This window comes from Primulina eburnea, chromosome 16 (genome assembly GCF_022965805.1).
Source record: "Primulina eburnea isolate SZY01 chromosome 16, ASM2296580v1, whole genome shotgun sequence".
In the NCBI taxonomy this organism is placed as follows: domain Eukaryota; kingdom Viridiplantae; phylum Streptophyta; class Magnoliopsida; order Lamiales; family Gesneriaceae; genus Primulina; species Primulina eburnea.
The window spans coordinates 7694422-7704035 of NC_133116.1; the positions used below are offsets into that span (position 1 = coordinate 7694422).

Sequence of the window (9614 nt, forward strand, 5' to 3'; positions counted from 1 at the left end):
AAATATCCTGTAGGATAAGATGAAGAAACTAGAAGAAACAATGCACTTTGAATGTTCTAGATACAATATACGTAAGAAAGTTTCTTGCAATAATATTCAAACCTTGTAGATAGATTTTCTGCAGCAAACCTAACTCAAGTTGACCCCTTTTATTGACTTCAATAATTGATGAATTAAACATTGCAACTATTCATATATGGCCTTTCAGAAAAGGTGTAAACCATTCCTTTTGAAATTGTATTGTTTCAATACAAATACAACTTTTCATACACACCTTTTCAATATATACGAATATATTTAACAAATGACTCGACCCTCAATTTGAATTTGGATTTGGATTTGGATTTTGATACAAGCTATGTGGTTCAATTAACCATGACATAGTCAAATCGTCTTAGACATGTTCTTTTTATAGATCGAGTAGTAATTTAATGGCAAAAACTTGTATGAGACCGTCTCACGGGTCGTATTTTGTGAGACGAGTCTCTTATTTGGGTCATCCATGAAAAACCATTACTTTTTATTATGAATATCGATAGGGTTGATCCGTCTCACAGATAAATATTCGTGAGACCGTCTCACAAGAGATCTACTGAAATTAGGTAGGAATTTTTAGTATGATACATGAAAAGACTTGTGCACGAAAATGTAGTAGTAGGCAACGTTTGATTCCCTCAACATAAGTCAATGAAATAATCCATCATTTCTTCTTTTTAAAGGAGAACAAAATGTTCTCTGTAACGCCCTAGATTCAATGATTGTCCTCGTTGTATCAAGACGAATCTTTCCAGTATGCTTATATTTGTTGTGAACTTTGTCTTTTGCATGGTTTTTGGTTCTGCAGATTGAATTTTATTAGCCGATGGTTTTCTTTGAGGTTGTATTTGATTTGAATGATTTTGTTATGAATTTAACATTCTTCGCTTTATGAACTATGATGATGACAAAAGGATATGTGTTTTTAAGTTTTAAAATTGGTAGATGCTGGTAAATTGGATGAATCAACTAGAATAATTGGTGGATCTTGCTGACGAAGGATTCCCATCTGTGTTTGTGGCTGAAACACTTCAAAGTTGGTGCGACTATCTGAGGAGAAAGAGCATGGAGATTCTTGACTAAAGGCAATGACTCAAGTTTCTGATGGTGATGACACTTTGTTACATGTATCAGCAAGGGCAGGAACTGAAAACTTTTCAAAATGGTTCGTGTCGAGATTAGATACAATGACAATTGACATGCTGTTGATTTTGAAATCCTGTTTTGTTCTTTGATGTTGGAAAGCTGCCTAATGATGAACTGCATTAAAATTTGAGAGAGTGGACATAGCTTCTTAGTTGACATCACTGAAGGCATTTGGAATGAAGAAGAACGAGGGCCAAATTTAGTACGCGGAGTGCTTGATAAAACCAAAACGAAGGATGCTGGCGAATTGACAGTTCATCAAGCTGATGGATTGTCCATTGCAACTCTAGCTGTAGTTTTGTCCTTGATACAAGATTCTTCAGTAAGCCAAAGGACGTAAAGGGTCAAAGCTGCTAAAAAAATTTTATTTCAGACATGTAAGACTTGGACACTGGTGACATCCTCACAGAATCAGCTGTGGAAAATCCAAAGCTTACTGATGAGGTGAGAAAAGCACACTATGCATCTAAAATGGGTAGTGGTGTTCAAGAATTGAATTTAGTTCGAGCAAAGAGCAATATGTAGAGACAAGGATTTGGAAGTTATACTGCATAAAATTCTTATGATATAGACCCAAATTAAGTATTTCTTATTTGATATATGCAGGAGAAAAAGGCTGCATGCTCTTCGGTATAACTTCAGTGCGCGAACTATTGACCGAATTGATCAAACAGTGTCATTCCATTCGGATAGTCCAGAATTGCCAAAAATCAAAGTTTATTTGTTACTTATTTTCGGGTGGGAAGCTGATCAAACATATTGGCTACTGTAACAAACAACTTAATATGTTCGACCATGGAACCATTTACAGCTTTAAGCAATTTCCCTGCCAACTGTAAAATTAAGCTAGCTTATATGTTGCAATTGAAATTAACTACACATATTTATGGAGTGTTTATTCATAAATATATTATATCCATGTAAGTAACTTGTGACATCTCAGCCTTTTTACAAAGATATAGATATAGATTTTTCGTACATGAAATATGCTAACCAGATGCTTCATTTTGTTTACTGCCTTTCCAATTCCCTTAAACCTATGATGTCTTTTAAATTTTAGATGTATTGGAGTTTTTACTCGAAATAGCTGAGCATAGTTTTTATGGAAAAGAATATGGCACATTGTTTACTTCTTCAACCATACATTTGTTTTCTGTGTTTGCATTATAAATTTGCTATATTCTTTCCCTACTAATCTTCTAGTATACACAATGTTCCACATGGTCAAGAATTTATGAACCCTCCTCACACATGGAATCATAAATAAGGGAGAATACTTATGATATTTAGACAAATCTTTATGAAATTTTGAAATTTATTCATTATAACATTATAAGCTAATAGACTTGGTTTTATTTTGACCCAATGGGACAGTTTAATTAAAGTTTTTTGTCCTCGACTCCCTGGTACTAAGTGCAAGAATCTCTTGAAATTTCTATGGCTGGTTTAATATTGTACCATGTGTTTCCATGGAAGAACTATTTTCCATGTGAGGTTAAATTCTTTATATTTTTTTCATAATGACTATTTCTTATCTTTATTTTGCTATGCTTAGCCATGCCATTGGAAGGCAAGATTAATATCAGACACATAGACAGCCACATTGAGCTTTAGATGATTAAATGTTTGCCTCCACTCTCTTTTGGAAGCATGCATAATTTTTATAAGTATCTGCCGGTAATATGATAAAATGTGTTCTCTTCTTAGATTTATATATATTTCATTCAATAAGACAAAGTTCTGAATAATTTTTCGAAAGATCTGAATGCGATTTTTTCAAAACTCAAAGTTACAGTAGCAAATTTTTTCCCCAGCATACTTACACAAGCTGCTTAAGCTGCCGACTTTTGACACTTGATATATTGAATTAAACATGGAACAACATACTAGAAAATTCACATGGGGGGAAATCTCACTTGAAAAGTTACCCATATGTGGCACAAAGGTGACAGCATTACTTGTTCTTCAATTTCTTGACACTGATTTTCTTGGGAATTTATCTTTTGGTGCCTTTATCTGCTCAAAATGTTTTTTCTCCTCTTGTTTGTAATTCTTCTCACCAACTTGTTTGTTTTCTCTTTTGTTCCATGCATGGCTGAAACCGTGAAACTCGCAGACAATCCCATATGACTGGCCTTGATAATAACTAGGGCCAGATGAGGCATCAGAAGCCATCGAGTCATCGCTATCGACATCTTCAGCTTCTCTTTTGGCATCTTGCACGTAGATTTGCTCACCAGTTCTACAATACTCTTCATCTTCATAGTAATCACAATCAGGTTCATGAACCGGTGAAGCAATATACGTCGTCCAACCTGACTCGTTGCTGCTACACTCTTCAATGTCTTCAAGAATTTTTGAAGAATCCATTTGTTGCTAGTGGTGCGAAAGAAGTGAATGAAGGATGCTACTATTTATCAAAGAAAGTAATGGAGGGAGAGTACTAAGTGACTATTGGGCCGGTCTGCAATCTTCTTGACTGGAGGTAAATGCCCTCTATCTAGTTTACTTTTTCATGCATAAAATCTTTATCGTTGAAAAGAAAGTACTGCTTAGTTGTCTTTGCACAATTAATTCTCTGGTCTTTATTACAGAAGGCACTGCATTTTATAGGTGAACAAAACTCACATGTCAATACAATTTAAGTCCCTTTTAAAATTTTGAATCTACATTGGTTACTCACTCATTACACCTATAAATGTTCTGTTATTTTGGGATTCATTTTATGCTCTACTTTTTTTATGTGCCCTGGATTTTAAATATATTCCTCCCCAAAATGAATGTGTTGCATCACTCCTGACGAAAGCCAGAAATCGCTCTCCTTCCACCTTGACAGGTGACAGCTAGACCCGGCTTGTCCCATTTCATGGCTTGACTCCTAACTGGATCTATCTATTATCATTGTTTTAGTATTACATGGAACCTAATTATCTAAGACCACTTCACCCAATATAAGAATTATGTTGAGATCCTTTCTTACAGATAAGCTCCACTTCTCCAAATGGTTAAGAATGTGTAAAACCAATGATTTCAAATAGCTAGAAATGACCTCTTCAGTACACTGTTTTATGAAGACCTTCAATTCTCTGTCTTGTCATCAACAAAGAACAGACTTTCATGTGAAAAATGCAGTGAATCCAACTATGTTTTTCAATTCGTTTATGCGGTTAAACTGGATAAGTGTGTAATTCATTTTGTCATAGTTGTAACATGATCTCTTATCCAATCCATCTGACACTTGTAGTCCTCATAAAAACAAGATTTTACCCATATTTTGAAGATAACGCACTAGTAATGGTGATCGATATGATCAGCTCGTGATCCGGGGACAATAAAATGTTGGAACTACTGTAACTTTAACTTTTGGTTTATCAACATCGTTTTGCCTTTTTTTCCATATATTTGTGGTCACATTTTTAAATATCAGCCATTCCTGAAAAGGGACCTTTGCCTTTTCTTTCTGATCGAATGTGATGCCTCCCACATAGATAACAGATAATTTGATTGCATATTTGCCTAGGTTGTATTCTATCATAGTTCCCTACTAAATTTTCCATCCATTGGCTTATCCTTTGTCTGGGCTTGGACAACGGAGGCCCTTGAAATATTCATTCCAAGTCATCGTCTCATTACAAACTTTTAAAATATCCAGGACCTCTAATTATAAGCATATATTACTGGATACTAGCCAATTATTTCATAACAAGACAAGCAGCGTAAGTATATCCGATTACTCGAACTGTGTCTTGTCAATTTTTGTTTCACACACATATAGCAACTGGATTGTTTGTTAAGCTAACGGAATATTCGATATTAAATTGAAGCCATGTCATAGTGTTGTTGAAGCTTTGCCCTTAAAGGAGCTTTTCTTGTCATCTTCTTGTTTTTGGATGGTTCCTTTTTACTTCTTTTTCCAATCAATGGGGGACAACTTCCTTTAGTTAGAGATACGATCCAGCATCTTGCTGGGGTTGCATGTGTTCTTTGTAACTCACTTGGCTTGGCTATTGCAGATTGGCCATGTTTGGAAGATGTTGACACTTGATGCTTTTTTATCTGCACCTTATTTTATCTACAGCTTCACGTGCAACTGTGCAATATTTTGTAGCAAACTATCCGAAAGCTAAAACCATAAATATCGTGTTGTGAATATTTTTTTCAGCCTATCATTCTATATGCATAAATTATTTGTATACTTTTTTTATGTGCAGATTTAAATAATTTGAAACAATATGGGATATGTAGGGAACCGAGTATTCTAGACGGGAATATCTTGTTCTCGTTTCAGATGATGAAATTCATTGTAGCCATGCATAACTTTTTATTATTACAGAGGGTGAGCTAACCCCAAAAACTCGTCTTCAGTTCGGATTGCAGGCTGCAACTCACGTGCATGAAGCCGGAATCGCTAGTAATCGCCGGTCTCGTTCCCGGGCCTTGTACACACCGCCCGTCACACTATGGGAGCTGGCCATGCCCGAAGTCGTTACCTTATGTGTTAGGATCGAGAAAGAGTTAAGAGGGGGGTGAATGAACTCTTTCACAATTTCTTTTCTAAAATGTATTTTCAACCGTTTTTTTTGGCGGTTCGAAAAACTCCTTTCTCAAACGGTCGAAAGAGGTGAACCACAAAAATGTGCGGAAGATGGTTCACTTCCTTTTGACAGATATTTCTTAAATATTTAACAATCTAAACAACAAGGATATGAATAAAAGATTGCATAAGGTAAGAGGCACAGTATTTTATGGATGTTCGGAGATTGAATACTCCTACGTCACCCCTTCTTCTTTTGGTAGGAAGGAATCCACTAAAAGACTTTGACTTTACAAATCGTTTGTAACAGCCCAATCCAATCAGGACTTATCTCATTGCCTGTTTTGGAACTTCTAGTGATCACTTTACACTTCTGGATATTTAAGAACCCTTGGTTCACCAGACTTCAAAACTTCAATCAAGTAACCATAGGTTATTGATAGAACATTAGTTTGTTTTTGGTAGCACGAAAGGATCCTTAAATGATCAAATGTGTTTTTGTTGAGCTGCGTGCAGAAGAGCGATAAAAGTGTAGACTGTGAAGGCGCTCAAAAATCTTTTTGAAGGCAAGCTGAAAGACTTCTTTCAATCAGTGTTAGAGTTGTGTATCTTGCCCGCGGATAGCTTGCATTCTTCTTAGATGATATAGCCGAACAATGTAACGGTCAGAAAGTACAGTTACCGTAAACCTGAGCTCCTGAATCAGATGAGTCACTTTCTCATTTATGAGCAATAAATGCTCGCATTAAAACTTCCTTTTGCTTATCATAAATTTGAAGCTCTTTACTTGAGGTTTACTCCTTTGGGCGACTGTACATACATCAGTAGGTTATGAAAACTGTCTCTGAACATCTTTTCTTGGAAAGAGATATAAATGCACATCTTCCTTGGAATTGATGTGAGATCGTTGACTTCGAGAATTTGAATGCTTTCAACCGGTCAGGGAATGTTGGAAAGCAATAAGTAGACCTCTTAAATGAGACGGCTGAACCATAAAGAGTAGGCGGTTGAAAACTAGCGGTTGAGAATTTCTAACCGCGGTTGATTTCTAATTTATCATATACCAAAATTCTTGAAATTTCATTTCTTAACAATTTCCCCCTTTTTGGTGATGATAAAACTGAGCTGAAATTCTGTTAGCCAAATCAGAGACAATCTTGCTATTTCTTGGATTCTGAATTTTTGGCTTCTGAATTTTTGGCTTCCTTTTTCTTTAGAGCGGCCAATTCCTTTTGAATACGCTTTTCTTGCTCTCTCTTTACTTGCTCTTTTTCCCCCTTTTTGACATCACCATTTACCAGAAAGTCCATAATTTCTGTAAGCTGAGCTCCTTGAGCATCCATCCTTTGTTCAATACGAGTGATTTGAGATGAAAGACCAAGACACATATTTACATTTATCGAGTGATTGTTAGAAACCTTTGAATTGATGACAGCAAAATCCTTAGCTATACTGCTCTTGATAGACTGTAGATCCTCTTTTAGATCAAAATGTTTGCGGTTAAGAGCGAGGATAGACTGATCCATATTGCCAAGTCGACTGAGCAGATCCTGATGGAAGTTTGCTTCGACAACTACTTCTTCTTCAGGGGCGAACATTTCTTGGACTTCAGGTGCTTTGGGATCATCGAGAAGTTTTCCCTTGAAGGCGATTAATTTAGATGATGTTGTTTTGGCAGAAGATGGCGAGGGGTCAATAGCAATGGGGTCATCTGCGATACTCTCAATAAATTTATCAATGTCGTCATTTGATACAAAAGATGCTGACCTAATGAGCTTGGATTCTTCTGGTTTGTCAATTTGGTCATTAGCAGAAGAAGGTTTTGAGGAGATGGTTATCTCGGCTGGCTGAATGTCTGTCAAAGAAGCTGAGGGCTGCTTGTGAAGTTCCATGGGAGCAACAACCGGGAGAGGATCTAGCGAAGATACAATAGAGTCCTGATATGGTTGAGCGGCATCAAAGTCAGAGAGAAATCGTTCTGCTTCATCGACTGAAAGATCTGAAGCTTTGACTGACTCAATGACAGGCTGAAAAGCAATGATGCCAGCATCGGAATGCGGTGACGAAACGACTGGGACAATTGAAATATCTGGACCGCATTGTTGGACGGGAAAGAAAGAGTCTTCGTTCAGAGCTGGGTCAGATGGTGTAGGAACCGTGTCTTGATGAGTTGATTGATTTGGTTCAACGATAACCGTAGGTCGTGCAGATTTATCATGTGAAGTAGAGAAAACATCTTGACAAGTGGGAGAGGCTACCTGTTGATCTGACGGTTGAGTTTCCTGAACGAGTTCTAGCTCCAGCTGAGCTGTGGTCGAAATGCCTGGTGTAGTGAGTTTGGAACTAGTGCAAGGGTGTGACGAGGAAGCCTTCTGAGAAGCAGTTTTTGGAACTGGTTCTGTGCTAAAATCATCTTGAATGTCCATCAAAGAATCAAATTTATTCTGTTCGGCACTGTCTGGAAGATTGAGCGAATTTCGCATGAAAGCAACTGATGTAGCAAGAGACAGAGCATCCATTTCAAGTTGAGAGATGACTGCAGAGTCATCTTGAGCTGTAGGACTATTCGGATCAAAATTTTTCCTCTTTAACTGGATGATGATTCTGAGAGTGCTCTCTTTCATTTGAATTTCTATGAATTCACGTCTTTGAAGAGCGGTTGGAATGTCTGTTGTTTCTGCCCATTCCAAAATAGACCGTTCAAGCTTTGCTGCAGTCTGTATCTTCCCGGTTTCAATGAGTGAATCAAAAGAGATAGCAGTGCGATATTTTACCCATTTATCAAACTTCTTGATTTTGGACTCAACAGCTTCACAAACACGCTGACTTGTGAGAACGATTGCCGTATGAACTGCATGGTTTTGCGGAGGGTTGGTACTCATAACCTGTTTGCCTTTGTCTGATGACAGAATGATCGGAACTCCTGAATAAGATGATTGGATGTCCTTTTCTGTAATCTGAATACTTTTCAACTTTGAAATCGAGGCTGATGGGATAGGTGCAGGAATAAATGGTGCAGAGATATGCTTGATCAGCTTAATCTTCGTTACTTTGGCAGGAGCGGTTCGTTTCTTTTTGAACACCTGTGAAACCGGAATGTCATCCTTAGTTTCTTCATCAGAACTGGATTTCAGAACCAGCTTTCTCTTAGTTTCCTTGGGAGTGGAGGCAATTGCTTTCTTTTGTTTCACAAATTCAACCCCAGTTTCCGTTTTGATTTGGACGAATTCTTCATCTGTCGGTTTGTTTTTCGAGATAAATTTGTCGACCGATACCCATGAAAACAGCTTGGTTTTACCAACTTCAATCATCTCAACTGGTTGAGCACCGGCAGAAATTAACATGTGGCAAATTTGAACCGCATATCCTTGAGATTGGTTGTCTTTCTTTACCATGGCCACCAGAATGTTGAAGAGGATGTCAGACCAGTTGACTCCTAATTGAGAGGAGATGGTTGCCATAACAAGAAATTTTTCCAGAGTAATCTTATCATAAGCACCAGCTTTAGCAAGACTTCCTTTAGCCACAATATCAGCTAACAGGCGATATTCAATCTTTAGATCTCTCTTTTGGCAAGTCGGATGAGAGATAGGAGAGGCAGTGAGTGAGAAAGTTTGACGCCAGATATCAATATTTCCATCAGGTAGTGTGGAGAAGTCAGTGACACCCGTCGTAGGTAATTTAAACAATTCAGCAAACACCTTCTGGGTGAAAGTAAAATGTTTGTCCTGAACAGAGCAGAGAATTTCTCCATTCTTCATGTGAGCAGTTTCAAAGAATTCTTTCAGCAATATTTCAGAGTATGAGTGCCGACATCCCAGAAAAGTTCGAAGCCCCGATTCTTCAAGTGTACGAAACATGGTCTTCATTGATTTGTTGGGCATAGAGAAAATAGATG

The 9614-nt window shown here is 37.4% G+C and overlaps 1 long non-coding RNA gene across 1 annotated transcript; it reads left to right on the plus strand.

Moving 5' to 3' along the window:
• The first annotated feature begins 807 nt into the window (after positions 1-807).
• LOC140816835 (uncharacterized) lies at positions 808-5677 on the plus strand. The gene is made up of 4 exons (XR_012114651.1): positions 808-1626; positions 1789-1897; positions 3299-3667; positions 5548-5677. It is a non-coding gene; the product is annotated as an uncharacterized lncRNA (long non-coding RNA).
• Positions 5678-9614: the final 3937 nt, after the last annotated feature.